At 47.0% G+C, this 15,536-nt stretch overlaps 1 long non-coding RNA gene across 1 annotated transcript; it reads left to right on the top strand.

Moving 5' to 3' along the window:
- The first annotated feature begins 14,018 nt into the window (after positions 1-14,018).
- On the top strand, positions 14,019-15,061 carry LOC117839587 (uncharacterized). Its single transcript, XR_004636852.2, has 2 exons — positions 14,019-14,414; positions 14,677-15,061. It is a non-coding gene; the product is annotated as an uncharacterized lncRNA (long non-coding RNA).
- The last annotated feature ends 475 nt before the right edge of the window (positions 15,062-15,536 follow it).

Genomic DNA, 15,536 nt, shown 5'->3' on the forward strand with positions numbered 1-15,536 from the left:
CCAGCCACTTCAGAAACGAGCTCACTCGGGAAGTGAGTACAAAGGTCTGAAGGATCCATCGCGTATGTCTGAAGAGGACATATCTGACGATGACGTGGAGGCCCTGCTGGCAAAATTTTTCAGGAACTATCAGGGAGTTCCAGTGATCCCTGCGGCCCTTCGCCAGTATGAATCCTGGTACGAGCTAGAGGTGGTAAGTATTTCCTTCCTGACTTGTTTTCTTTTGACTTGTGATTCTTGTTGCTGACACCGATTTGCTGTTTAGAAGTCCCGAGTACTTGACGGCTACGTGGCACAGTCGGAAGAAGAATCAGAAGCCACCGTCGAGGAGTCGGAGGACGAGCCTTCTCCTCTTGTCAAGAGGCGCAGAGTAGTCCGCAAGATGGCTGCGGCTAAGTCTATTGCAACCACTGAGAAGTCTTGGGGTACCAAGGTATGTAGTCGATAACTTGTATGTTACTGATGAACTTGAGATGCGTTATTGATGTGGTGAATCTTGTCTTGCTTCGTTTATGAAGGCTGTAGATGAGACTGTCTCTGAAGAGATAGCCGCGTCCAACCCTGAAGTCGGTGATGCGGCCGTTGACACATTGCCGGAGAAAGTGCCATCAACAGCTGTGGTAGCCCCCGAGTTAACCGCGCCAACTCCATCAGCTGCCATGCCGCCTACTGCTGAGCAGGCGATGCTGGGGCTGCCTGCTTGAGTAGCAAAGGAGGTGTCACCAGTACTTGCTACTGGCACCTTGCTGTCAAATGTGATCGCCAGTGGTAAGCGCTGTCCTTTTCAATTGTAGTCATTTGAGTAGTACTGTAGTCTTGACTTCGGTTTTGTAGGTCTTGGTGAGAAGACGGCGCCGGCGGCTGCTCCCACGGCTCCGAATACTCGGCCGCCTGTCACCGAGAAGAAACGTGTGCGACTGCCACCACGTTCAACCCGGTGAGCTCCCTTGTCCTTTTGAACGATGTTGCATTGTCTGGAAATCATGTAGTAACACTTTGGCAGTGCAGGGATGCAGAGGAAACTATCCCTGTAGAAACAGGGGTAGTACCGGACCCTTTGGCCACAACATCTGTTCCTTTTGAGGACATGATTGTTGAAGAAGTACCCGAGGTTGACCCGGGTCGTCTTGGAGCTACGATGTCGATGCTTCAAGACGTGATTCGCTCAGTAGAGGAGCCTGCTGCTGCATCAGGCTCGGGAAGTGCCGGCCTGTCCTCGTCCTCTGGCGGAGTGATGGCTGTAGTTGAGAAATCCAAGCAAGCGACTGCTCGAGGTAAATGCCTGTATTTTGTTATTGTAGTCGTAGTCGGTAGCTGATATGGTGAATGTTGTAGGTGATGCTCTGGGTACAGTTCCTCTTGTGGAGAGTACCCAAAGGCCAGTACTTAGCCCGCCTTCTAACTTGGAGCTTCAGAGGGCCATGGATGTGTTCCGGGACGTCCAGGTAGATATTGCTGATGTTATTGTAGGACCCGAGTAGTCGTGAGGCGTGAAACTTACCACAACGTACTCGGACTTTTTCAGGAAAGAAACCACCAGCTGGAGCAGGAGTGCGCCCGACTGAGAGAAGCGCTTTGGGTTCATGAAGTTGGGGCGAAATCCTTTGCTGTGGAACGCGTGGATCACGCCGTTCTGCAGGAGAAACTGGAGAGCCGCTATAAATCCTTGAACAAGAAGTATCAAGGTAAGCATTGCGACTACTTTGGGTGTGTCCAACTGTAGTTGGCTGTGGCCTCAGTTCTTTTGCTTTGTAGAGCTCAAGAAACAGGAGGCGTCTGCAAGGAACCAAGTTATTGATTGGAGGAACGCTCATGACCGAGTGGCAGATGAAGCCGAACATCTTCAGGCTGCGCTTGCTGAAGCAGAAACTGCGTGCGAGCACCAGCGGGACCGAAAGATGCAGAATGGCGTGATGCTTGCCATGGCCATGGTGGCATGTAGAGATCATGCCCAGACCTTGGGACGACTTCAGGGCGAACTCCGAGAACTGTCTGGAGCGGCCGAAGATTTGGTGAACGCCATAGCCCCCATGGAAGGCGCAGGACCGCAATCGCTAGTAGAGCGACTAAGAGCTACCCCGAGTAAAGTAGCGGGACTTTGCAAGACTGTTTGCAAACAGGTGCTTGCAGTTGTGAAGTCCAACTACCCGAGGGAAGACTTGGCGGCAGCTGGCGATGGCGTGGCTCGCAACTGTACAGAGGAGGCCTATGCGCAGTACCTTGAGGAGGCGGAGCCCATTGCAGCCAAGATGATGGAGTTCGTCTCCTTAGAAGAACTTTGAGTTTTTGTGTGTACTCTTGTTCTTGTACCAAGTATGTTGATACTTTTGAATATCAAGATTTTTGGATTTTGGAGTGTGTTGTCTTTCGAAAAATGTTGTTGAATCTTCGAAATATTGCAACTCTGTTGTCCCATATCTTTCAAGGGTGGAACTCCGCCTCGCTCGACCTTGAGTCCTGGGGTTGGGGGCGCTCGACCCCTCGAGGGTGGAACTCCACCTCGTCCGACCCCGAGTCCTGGGGTCGGGGGCGCCCGACCCTTCGAGGGTCGAACTCCGCCTCGCCCGACCCTAGGTCTCAGGGTTTGAGTAGTCGGAGCCTCCGTCATGTAGGTTAGGCTTCGCCTACAGTAGTCCCGAGAGTCGAGTAGTCGTAATGCTGTTTGAGTACTCGTCTCCTGAAGGATACGGGTGTACTGTACTCAGCTGTCCTTTGTTAATGTACGGGTGTACTGTTGCCTTTTGTCCGATGTGGAGGCACGGGTGTACTGTGCTCCTGTGTCTGTTGCAGCATGAGTGCAGTCACATGGGATGAGTCAGGAGTTGTCAGACCCATTGATCACGGGTGCATAGTAACTCTTGGGTCGGTGGTAGGTGGAGCTTTCGGCTATAAATAGGGTCGTCTGGTGTGCGAGCCAACTCAAGCTCTTGAGTAGCAATGGATTGCCTGCGGTTGCTTCTGTTTGAGTGTAAAAAGCCAACAAAGAGCGCGTCGGTGCTAGAAGATTCCTTGTAGATTAAGGCCACCTTCGCTCCACTGACTCCTGCACTCGTAGGGATAGCCGCGATGCTAGAAGAATCCTCGTAGGAGGGTTCGTCGCCTGCCTCATCTCGTAGCTACTGATCCAGCGGAGTACGCGCTGGAACTCGCAGCGAGTGATGGGTGGTGAGTGCCGCGGTCTTCATCCCGCTCCGAAGGATGGTGGAGGTGCGGCTGTAAAGTAGATAGGCTTCACAAGGCTAGCAAAAGAGCAGCCTTGGTTCCCTCTAGGCGCGTCTTCCCGGTTTTGACATTGTCGCTGTCCTGGTGATGGCGGTAATGGAGTACCTAGATGTGCCTTGGGGAGGATACCTGGGCATGGCTGCGTTTTGCGCAGCTTCCTTGCGTGTAGGCCCTTCCTGCGGTCGGCAGACCTGAGTGGCCATGTGATATAGTAAAAGCCTGAGACTTAAATGCAGCCCGCCAGTAGGCAGTTGCTTGTAGTCTTTGTTGAGTGCTTGTACTCGTATTTAACTTGATGTACTCATGTTTCGGTAAAAATTGATATGAAGTTTGTATCAGGGTAGGTGTCTTTATTGTATTGATAGCGCGTTGAAGCGAACACCCCGTGAAGTCGGCAGTCGAGTAGTTGTCCCGAGTAGTTCCCATGAAGTGAATACTCGAGTGCTGTTATGGATAATAACGACAGAGGTGTTCTATATTCCAGGAGTTTGGCACCTGTTCTCCTGAGAGGTCTTGGAGTCTCTAAGATCTGGGTCGTGTAACCTTTGATACGATGTAAGGACCTTTCCACGGTGAATTGAGTTTATGCAATCCGGATGTGTCTTGAATACGCTTAAGGACCATATCGCCCGAGTTAAAAGATCTTTCCTTGACGTTGCGATCGTGATAACGCCTTAAACCGTCAAGGTATCTGGCAGATTGCACCAGTGCTGCGCATCTTGCTTCTTCCAAACCGTCGATATCCGTTCGCCGTGTTTCTATTGCAAGCTCTTCGTCATATTGTTCGACGGATGGTGATTGCCACATGATGTCGGCAGGTAGTATGGCTTCTGAGCCATATACCAGAAAGTAAGGTGATAGCCCCGTAGTCTTGCATGGTTGGGTACGTAGGCCTCACAAGGCATTGGGTAACTCTTTGAGCCATCGGCCGCCTTTGGTGTTGCCGACGTCATGTAGTCGTTTCTTCAGAGCATCGAGTATCATGCCATTGGCACGCTCGACTTGACCGTTGGCTCGCGGATGAGCAACCGAGACATAGCGAACATCGATGCCGCTGTTCTCGCAATATTCCCAGAAGTCGTGATTATTGAAGTTTGACCCGAGATCTGTGATAATCCTGTTGGGAAAACCGTAGCGATGGACGATGTCATCCAAGAAGTCGAGTACCCAGTCTGCCTTTGGGCAAGTGACTGGCTTGACCTCGATCCACTTGGTGAACTTGTCGATTGCCACGAGTACTCTGTTGAATCCTCCTGGCGCAGTTGGTAACGGGCCAATCATGTCGAGCCCCCAGCAGGCAAATGGCCATGTTGGAGGTATTGTGACCAGCTTGTAAGCATGCACATGTTGCTATTTTGTGAAGAATTGACAACCTTTGCACTTCTGGACTAGTTGCTTGGCGTCGGCCAGAGCCATTGGCCAGTAGAAACCTGCTCTGAAGGCCTTGCCGACTAGTGTCCTCGAAGAGGCATGGTTGCCGCAGATTCCTTTGTGAATTTCTTCTAGGATTTCTTGGCCATCTTCTCTGGTGACGCACTTCATGAGTACTCCAGATGATGCACCTTTCCTGTAGAGCTTGTCTCCGACTAGAACGTAGTTCTTTACTCGTCGGGAGATTTGCTCGGCTTTATTCTTGTCAGATGGTAGCTGGTGATCTTTGATGTAGTCGATGAAGGGTGTCCTCCAGTCGACTTCTATCATCATGATCTCTCGAGCATCGTCAGTAGTCGGGACTACTGGCGATGTGACCTGTTCAGGTATGGATGGCTTGCGTAGTTCATGTACAAAAATTCCTGCTGGAACTTCTGCACGAGTTGAGCCCATTTTGGATAAGACGTCGGCGGCAACGTTGTTGTCGCGGACGATGTGATGGAACTCCAAGCCGGAGAATTTGTTTTCCAATTTACGGACTTCTTTGCAATAAGCGTCCATGTTGTCCTTGTTGCGGTCCCACTCGTCATTGACCTGGTTTATGATGACTAGGGAGTCGCCATACACCAGTAGTCGTTTGATGCCAAGGGAGATCGCAAGGCGAAGGCCGTGTAGCAGTGCTTCGTACTCGGCTTCGTTATTGGATGCTTCCCAGAATATCTGCAGCACGTACTTGAGTTGGTCTCCTTTGGGGGAGATGAATAAGACGCCTGCGCCGGCCCCTTCAAGTTTGAGGGATCTGTCGAAGTACATTACCCAATGCTCTGGTCGTTCGACTGGAGTAGGAACTTGATTTTCAGTCCACTCGGCTATGAAGTCGACCAAAGCCTGAGACTTGATGGCTGTCCTTGGCTTGAAACTCAAAGTAAGAGCCCCAAGTTCGACTGCCTATTTGGAGATTCTACCCGTGGCATCTCTGTTATGGAGAATTTCGCCAAGCGGGAAGTCGGAGATGACTGTGATGTTGTGCTCTTGGAAGTAATGGCGCAGCTTCCGGGAGGTGAGCAGGATAGCATATAATAGTTTTTGTATCGGTGAATACCGAGTTTTGGAGTCCAAGAGTACTTCACTGACGAAGTAAACAGGTCGTTGGACCTTGTAAGCATGGCCCGGTTCTGACCGTTCGACTACTATTGCCGTGCTGACGACATGAGTAGTAGCGGAGATGTATAGGAGCAAGTCCTCGTTCGGCGAGGGAGCGGTGAGTACAGGAGGCTTTGACAGAAAGTCTTTAAGTTGTGTAAACGCCCTCTCTGCCTCTTCCGTCCATTGGAACTTGTCCTGGCGTTTGAGAAGCTTGAAGAAGGGTAGTCCCCGTTCTCCAAGTCTCGAGATGAACCGGTTGAGAGCGGCCATGCAGCCTGGGAGTTTCTGCACATCTTTAATGCTGGCTTGTGCCTGCATGTTTGTGATGGCAGATATCTTTTCCGGGTTGGCCTCAATGCCACGATGGCTAATGATGAACCCGAGTAGTTTGCCGGAAGGTACTCCGAAGACGCACTTAGTAGGGTTGAGTTTCCATCGAAAAGCGCGGAGACTGGAGAAAGTTTCCTCCAAGTCGGCGATGAGTTCCTCCCAGTGTCTGGTTTTGACAACGACGTTGTCAACATAAGCTTCGATATTGCGATGAAGTTGTTTTTCAAAGCACATCTGTATGGCCCTTGGTAAGTTGCTCCTGCATTCTTGAGTCCGAAGGACATTGTTGTGTAGCAGAAAGCTCCAAAGGGCGTGATGAACGCTGTTTTTGCTTGATCCTCCTCTTTGAGGCTTATCTGATGATAGCTGGAGTAGCAATCAAGGAAGCAGAGCAAGGTGCATCCAGCGGTGGAGTCGACCACTTGATCGATCCTGGGTAACCCAAAAGGGTCTTTCGGGCAATGTTTGTTGAGGTCGGTGTAGTCGACACACATTCTCCATTCGTTGTTTTTCTTATGAACAAGCACAGGATTGGCGAGCCAGTCAGGATGGAAGACTTCCTTGATGAATCCTGCCGCGAGTAGCTTGGCTAACTCTTTTTTGATGGCGTCGTGTCTGTCCTGCGCGAAATGGCGTAGTCGTTGCCGTTTTGGAGTAGCTTTGGGATCAACATTGAGGGAATGCTCGATCAGTTCCTTGGGCACACCTGGCATATCGGCTGGCTTCCAAGCGAAGATATCGTGGTTAGCCCGAAGGAAACTGACGAGCGCGAGTTCCTATTAAGGATCCAGCCCTGTTCCGATCAAGGCTGTCTTGGAGGGATCTCTGGTCTGGAGGTCGATCGATTTGAAGTCTTGCTCGCTGGCGGGTTTCACCTTTGTGGAGCCTGACTTGTTTTCCGGGATCTCGAATTCGGTTGGATGGAGTTTCTTTGAAGCTGTGAAGACTTGCTGCATGGGACTAGGAGATTGAGTAGTCGCAGCAATTTCCATGGCTTCGGTGTCGCACTCGTAGGATCTCCGGAGATCTCCTCGTAGCGTGAGTTCGCCTTTGGGACCTGGCATCTTGAGTACCAGGTAAACATAATGTGGTATGGCCATAAACTTGGCAAGTGCTGGCCGTCCGAGTATGGCGTGATAAGAAGTCTCGAAGTCGGCAACCTCGAATCTGATGTACTCGGTGCGGTAATGTTCTTTAGTTCCGAAGGTGATTGGGAGGACGACTTGCCCCAATGGTATGGCTGCGTTTCCAGGCACAATGCCGTAGAAAGGTGAATCCGTTGGAGTAAGCATGTCCGTGACGTCGAGGCACATTTTCCTTAATGTTTTAGCGAAGATAACGTTGAGACCGCTCCCGCCATCGATGAGTACTTTGGTTAACTTTGAACCTGCCACGACTGGAACCAAGACTAGTGGAAAACGGCCAAGTTCTAAAAATTTTGTCCATTGATCCTTTCTGCTGAAAGAAATTGGAACCTCCGACCACTTTAGCGGTGTGGGGTCCGTCGGCTCGATGGCCATGATCTCCCGGAGTATGAGTTTGTTGGCTCGCTTGGATGCTATGCCAGGGATGCCACCAAAAATGACGTTGACGGTTTTAGAGGCTGGTTGGAAATCGCCATGTTCATCTTCATCGTTGTGGGCTTTGTTTTTACCCTTATCTCTGTTTTTGGTGTACTCTCTGGTCGGGTGCCATGGGCACTGCTTTTTGAGTAGCTCCGTGAAGGTTGGTCCATCGTCGTTTCTGCGCTATCCTTTTTTCCCGGAGCTGGTCATGGCAGCAACAGTGTTGCCGGGCTTCCTTTTGCGATTATGATTACCTGGATAGGAATTCCGAGCATCGTTATGATGAGTTTTATCTGTGTCATTGTTGTGGTTGTTGTCGCGTCCGTGGTTACGGTGGGAACCGAACCGTTCGCGTTCTTTGTCTTCTTCATCAGCCCACTATTGCACCATGAGTTTGAGTTCTTTGACATCGGCTGGCCATCGGCGACCAAAGTCTTGGTATGTTCGTCGATCGTAGAGTCCGTTTTGGAAACACTCGATGACGTCTGCTTCGGAGATGTCTACTATGGTAGCCTTCTTTTTGAAGAACTGTCGTAGATAGTCGCGCAGGGTTTCGTCCTCTTTCTGCTTAATTTGTTGTAAGTCAATCTTGTTGCCTGGTCTAGCCATGGAGCCAGCAAAATTTTGGTAAAAGCCTTTGTCAAGTCTGCCCAGGAGTCGATGGACGTGGGTTTGAGTGACTCGAGCCAGGTCAGTGGTGCGGGCTCCATGCATATGGGGAAGTGAATGACTTTGGTGTCGTTGTTACCCCCGGCTGCTTGGACGGCTAGCGAGTAACAGCGGAGCCATTGAACTGGATCTTGCTTGCCATCGTACTTGGTAATGCCGGTTGGTTTGAACTTTTCGGGTAATTTTGTTTTCATTACCCAGTTTGTGAAAGCAGGAAAGTGGTTGTAGCTGTCGACTTCTCGTTCGCGCCGACTGTTGAGGATTTCTCGTAGATCGCTGATGTTGGACATCTCGCGATTATTCCGAGTAGGGCGAACACTTTTAACCGAATTAGTGCAGCTGACTTCACCTGCATCTTTCTGTTGAGTAGGAGCTTTATGCTTGCTTGGACATCTTTATCTGCAGCCCCCCTGCTTCTATCTGTAATGCGAGGAACGGACGGGATTGGTGATTCTTTGTCAAGCAGCTTGTAAGCTTGCTCCGCGAGTTGTGCGATTAGTCCGTTGCCTCGCTGCACGAGTTGAGTTGTGGCTGCGTTATCCTTATCTTGAGGCATTAGAGTCATCAAAAGGTTGATTGAAGCGATAGCCGCGAGTGGCGTATTGTGCTCCTGGGCCTGAACTGCGTTGAAAGCCCGTTCAAGATTTGTAATAGGGATATTTGTAGCCATCGATTGTCGACGCTCAGCTCGAGTGGTATTGCGCGCCCTTCTTTGGTTGCGCTGTTCGGGAGTTTCATTGTCGGCCGTGGATTCATCTTCAGAGATGTTGTCGATTTGTGCTAGTCGCCTGGGGGTTCTGTTCTGGCTAGTGCCCGGATTGTTATTCTAAGTAATAACAAGGATTTCTCTATCCGGGTAGTAGCTTCCGGAACTTGATGTAGCAATCTCTGTGTAGCTTGCTTCGTGGTTGGACGTAAGTGGAATGCCTTCTTGATATGGCAGGTTGTCTATATGGGCGACGAGGCGCGAGTCATAGCCACAGCCGAGGGAAGATGGTTGCCGTCCCAGCCAATGGACGAATCTACCTTGTGGTGTCGAAGTTATTACTAACCCTTGGGCTGGACCGGATAATGGGATTTCTGGAGAGTAGGATGAGTCGGAGTCAACGTCCTCATCATGCCCGAGTTCGACTCGGGTTCAAGCAAAAAAATCTTGATAGACTTTTTGTTGGAGGTATGCCCTAGAGGCAATCATAGAGATGATGATATTCCATTTGTATCCATGATTTGTATATTGTGTTCATTGAATATCCATTAAAGGCTACTTGAATTGATTTGCAATTATGTGAATTGTATGTGAAACTCTTTACTTGTATGGTTATTCTAAAGTTGTCCCTAGTCGGAGTTCATGTGAGGACACACATGAATATTAGACTAGCACATGTATTAGTTGATGACTATGTTTCACAAGTCATGGACATGGAGATGTTGAACTAATAATGTGGACACATGTGGATGTGGAGACATGTACTAGGACTGACCCAACACGAGAAGTAGTTCTCTCTTTAAACAATATATACGCTTTGTCCTTAGACCTGAGATTGTCGCATGTATTCTAGATGTGTATCGACCTACTTAGGGGCTATCAAACGCTACGCCGTAACAGGGTAGTTATAAAGGTAGCTTTCGGGTTTGTCAAGAAGCATGCTATGAGACATGGTCAGTCAAGATGGGATTTGCCCCTCTCTGATTGAGAGTGATATCTCTGGGCCCCTCGAGTGATCGGATCCGAAAATGCATGGCCATGCTACGTACGGTTAAGAGTTAACCTACAAAGGGATTCCGAATCACAGGATCGAGAAAGAGCGGTCGGCTTGAAGCTAGACCAAATATCGTGAGGCAAAGGGAATATCATGTATATTATGTTGTGATGGTTCGTCTGATATGATCTTCGGCGAAATTAGATTCCCCAAATTCGGCTTGGAAGATGGAGTTTCGGGCCTCCGAAGTTTGGAACGTTAGGACGCCTAACTCTGTTTTGCAGGATGTATGCATGTATCTTGTGATCAGTATGGACCCCTTATGTATGTGATGCATGTGTGTAACTCATTCGTGACCTGCGTGTTGCGCGTACGGCAACATGGCAGGAGCCATATGTGTTGTCACTTTATTGTATTTAATGGTCTGCGTACCAATCTGTGATGATCCAAGCAACTATGTAATTTTCATTACTAGCTTCCTTACTAGCTATTAGGCGTAATAGCATGTTCTAGTTCTTGGAGGACTCATCACTAGAAGGATGGCGCACATGGAACATGGAGATGGAGATCACCATGGTGAACAGCTTCTATGGAGATGGAGATCACCATAAGAAAAAAAACGAGCCATACTGTGTCACAACTGTGTGAATGCTATTCTGTTTATGTTTTACTTTCTGCATGCTGTGATGTTAGAAGTAGAACGATCCCTCACAAAGTTTAAGTTAGTATTCCCTCCCAACTAAAACTTGCACCGTCCCATGTCTTGTACAATTAGTGGTGGGTCTATGAAATTAGGGTGCCACTAGTTTTCCTTGACTAGACGGGTTTGTGTCGGACACTTACACACATAAGGGTTGGTTTGCTTAACAAGGTTATCTTAACGGTTAAGGACCTTGGGGCATAAAGGTTGGGCGCCGAGACATAGAGATGTCACCCAACAACAGGAGTCATATGTGATATGATTAGCAAAAGTTGCTTACCGATCTACCTCGTTTGCTAGCGGTGATGCTAAAGCTCACTAGTAGACTTGTTAGTTGTGGATCCTAAATCACTAAGTTTCAATAGAGGGATATTGATTTTAGTGGGAGTAGATTCTGTTAAAATAGTTTAATGTAATTTGCTCTATCATGGATACGTTTGTCTTAGTGTATTTTGCATTACTTTTGTTGTAGATTAAATGGCACCTAGCAACACCACCACATCGTTTGCTTTGCGTTCGGTCCTTGAGAAGGACAAGTTGAATGGAACAAACTACTCGGATTGGATCCGTAACCTGAGAATTGTTCTCAGGGCCGATAAAAAGGAAGATGTTCTAGACACCCCACTACCACCAGTACCTGCTGATGATGCATCTACTGCCGATAAGGCTGCTTACAAGAAGGCATTTGATGCTAATCTTGAGGTAAGCTGCCTTATGCTTGCTTGCATGGAACCCGAGCTGCAAATGCAGTTCGAAACAAATCATGAGGCACACGATATGATCGTGGCGCTCAAGGACATGTTCCAGACACAGGCTAGGACCGAAAGGTTCAATGTGTCCAAAGCCTTTCTGGAGTGCAAGTTAGCAGAAGGCGCAGCAGTAGGACCACATGTAATCAAGATAGTTGGTTACACTCAGCGATTGGAGAAGCTGGGCTTCCCAATGGGCAAAGAGTTGGCCACTGACTTCATTCTTTCATCTCTTCCGCCTAGCTATGGGAACTTCATCTCGAACTACCATATGCATGGGACGGAGAAGGGTCTGAATGAACTGTGTGGTATGCTCAAGACAGCAGAGGTAGACATTAAGAAAAGCGCTAGTACCAGCCATGTGATGGCTGTACAGAACAAGCCTACCTTTAAGAAGAAGGGCAATTCTTGGAAGAAGAAGGGCAAGGCTGGAGTGTCCAAGCCAAACCCAGCGCCCAAGGCTAAAGCTGGACCTGCTCCAGATAAAGAGTGCTTTTACTGTCATGAACTTGGTCACTGGAAGAGAAACTGCAAGCAGTACCTAGCTTCGTTGAAGAACGGCGGAAGTAAGAGTACTTCTACCTCAGGTACGCTTGTTGTTAATGTTATAGACAACATATTTCTCGCTGATACAATTATTAATTCTTGGGTATTTGATACCGGATCGGTTGCTCATATTTGCAATTCGATGCAGGGAATGATAAGAAGTAGAAGCGTGGAAAGAGGAGAAGTTGATTTCCGCGTGGGCAATAATGCAAGAGTTGCTGCTTTGACCGTCGGGACGATGCAACTCCACCTCCCGTCAGGATTTATTATGGAGTTGAATAATTGTTATTTTGTTCCTAGTTTAAGTCGAAACATTTTGTCTCCTTCATGCTTGATGAAGGATGGTTATTCATTTGCGAGTGAAAACAATGGGTGTGTGATCTCTAAGAATAATATGTTTATGGCTTTTGCACCCATTGTGAATGGATTATTTGTTTTAAATCTTGATGGTTCACCTGTCTGTAATGTAAGTGCTAAAAGGCCTCGGCCTAATGATTTGAGTCCTACCTACTTGTGGCATTGTCGTTTGGGTCATATAAGTGAAAAGCGCATGAAGAAGCTCCATTCTGATGGACTTCTAACTTCGTTTGATTTTGAATCATACGAGACATGCGAGGCTATCTTACATATCTCACAAAAGCATGATGACGTCATTAAGCCTATAGGTACGCGTACGAGGTCTTGCTACCGCAAGCTTGTCCGTTAAGTTAGTGGGCCAAAGTCGATGTCCTCTCATCCGTATTACCTTGTCTAACTTCAATATACATATCATGACATTGATTAGATCCGTTAGCTTAATCGACTTGTAAGTGGTAGGCAAGAGGTTCTTGTTACCATGCTCTAATCTTTTAGATTAACAGATTGATATTAATGCCCTCTCATACACGTAAAACCTTATCTAAGTTCAATATATGTATCATGACATTAACTAGATCTGTTAGTTTATCTGATGTGCGCATGGCTAGCAAGACTCCTTTTATGGCTGTTGTTTTATAATATTTTATCTTAGCCCCTCGGCACATATAGTTGATGGCACATGCCATTAATGCTTTTGCTTATTTATACTGCATGATTATATTGTAAATATGTCTGTTATGGTGTTTATTCCAAGAATGCCTACCCATGAGTTCGAAAGGCTTCGCCGCCCATCAGCTCCGAAATTTAATATTTAACTTGTCAATTTCAGGTCAAATTGACTAGCATGCCTTGCACCTTCGCGAGCCGATTTGGAGCCTTCACTGGAGATAAGCAGATCTCCCAGGTCCTCCGTGTTGTTCAACGCAGAAGCTTGAAGTCCAAATTTTGTGTCAACAGTATGCAGAAAGTACAATGTAGACTATTGAGCTAGAAAAAAAAATCATATATGATGTTGAATGCTAATAGATGCGGAACCATTCTTTGAGCTAACGGACCTTTGATTTTAGATGCTAACAGCTATGCAGCACCGATACAGATACGTGTATCACTATCAGTTTTCTGCAAAAGTTAAGGTTACAAAGGCGTATCGAAGTATCGTTTACATGGATACGTAATACGGGGTCATGTTGAAGTATCGGGCTAACATAGGCTAACAGATGCTGTGCTAAAGAGCGGGCAAAACATTGTTTCTAGAACAACTATTGACAGCCTAATAGAAAAGCCAAGGAGATGAGCTCCTACTACACTGGACCCATAATGTTACATGGAAATGTGGCTTCAGCTTAGTTCACAAATAAAACTAAACACTATACGCATTCAACATCAAAGCAACAAGTGAGAACATAACTGGAAATGGCACAGTAGGTTTTGTAGAGTAATCCATCTGTTATGAATAACACTTGCAGCTATTCATATTTAGTAACACATACTTAAGCATAAGAAGTTTTACAGTTGTCTAATTCAGGAACAAAGGGGAGGAAAGACCTCCATGATCAACAATGAATAATGACAGTAAGAACAAGATTGGTTCAACTTACTACACATGGACTGCATCACATCTACTGCAAGCTGTCAGTTCAGGTTAAGCAAGAGCCTTCTCAGTTTTAGCTAATACATGGAAAACATCTACAACAGACAAGCTCTTGAACAAATTGCTTAAGTGAAATTAAGGCTGCGTTTGGTTCCCTGCACCGAACCATACGTGCACCGATGCATCCTGGATGGCTTCATGGGGGCCACCCATCCCACCATTTGCTTGCCGGATCGAACGATCTCGTCCAGGACCGAACTATCCAGACGCATCGAATATTCTCCATAGATGTTGTATCCCTCCGTGCGGAAAAAAACACTGAACGACACCATCCATGACGAGCCTCTGGCTCGCCTTCCACCCCTTCCCCTCTCCGGTGACACGACCTTCCCTTCCGCAAGAGCCGCACGGACGGACTGCTGCTGTGCTGGTCGTTCTCTCCTAGCGGCTCCTTCACGAACTCCCCAGGTAATTGACCCATCCTCGTCCTTCCTATCTCTGATACCCAATTAGGTTGAATCATAGGCTACGAAGGGGTGTTCTCTCCTGAATTTCTTATCTATTTGGGCAGTCAAGATACGATTCGGTGTTGGTGATTTTTTTATTGCAAAATTCAATGCTGTCCTCCGATACAATCTTCACGTAATAGCATGTGTGTTGCTTCATGGGATTATATTCTATTATCTGAATTAAATCTTATTTAATGTTTGCATTCCCCTGGGTAATGTAGATGGAGGACAGGGAGCTTATAGACGGAAAAAACTTGTACTCATCAGTGCTGCTACATACCTAGCTGCTTGTATGGTGGTTTTGTTTGTGTCGGTCCAGACTGAGAAAAGAAAGACAACGTATTACCTATGCTCCAATGGAGGATAGAGATAAGAAAAGGATTGACTACCTAAACACAAGAAATTATAAGGATGACACAACCTGCACCAAAATGATAAGACTTAAGAGAGGTCTTTTCTTTCAGTTGTTACTACTCTTTTGATGTATGATAACAATGTGTGGTAGCTATTATAAAGGAGTTCCATATGTATGCAACACTATGGATAGTGTATTGTAATATGGACCTCTTAATATAATATATATTATTGGTGACTTGCTGTGGCTAATTTTATTCAACATTTATTACATACTTGTTTAGCAAATTATTGTAAAAAAAGTACATAAGTGGGACAAATCAAAATTTCTTGGAGGGATCGTACATGTAACCAAACAACATACATGTACCAACTCATACCATCCCATTCAGCTAACCAAACAAAAATCATGTATGGCCATGTACAACCAACCAAATATTAACATGTACCGTGCCATCCAGGATTATCCCATTCATCCAGGATGACCTATCCCATTCAACCTCGTCTAACCAACCAAACGCTACCTAAGAAGCTAACAAGGAGTGCAGGACATACCCGATTGCTTTAGTTTTCATATCATGCATTGCTTCCACTTAGCACTCTGCAAGTAACGCAAATTGGCACATGGTTCAGTTTACACATACACAAGCATTAGAAATTCATATGTTAAATCATATATATCTATACCAACTTTACATGCATTCAAGTCAGACATGATCAGAAAATT

Source organism: Setaria viridis, chromosome 9 (assembly GCF_005286985.2).
Source record: "Setaria viridis chromosome 9, Setaria_viridis_v4.0, whole genome shotgun sequence".
Taxonomy (NCBI): Eukaryota; Viridiplantae; Streptophyta; class Magnoliopsida; order Poales; family Poaceae; genus Setaria; species Setaria viridis.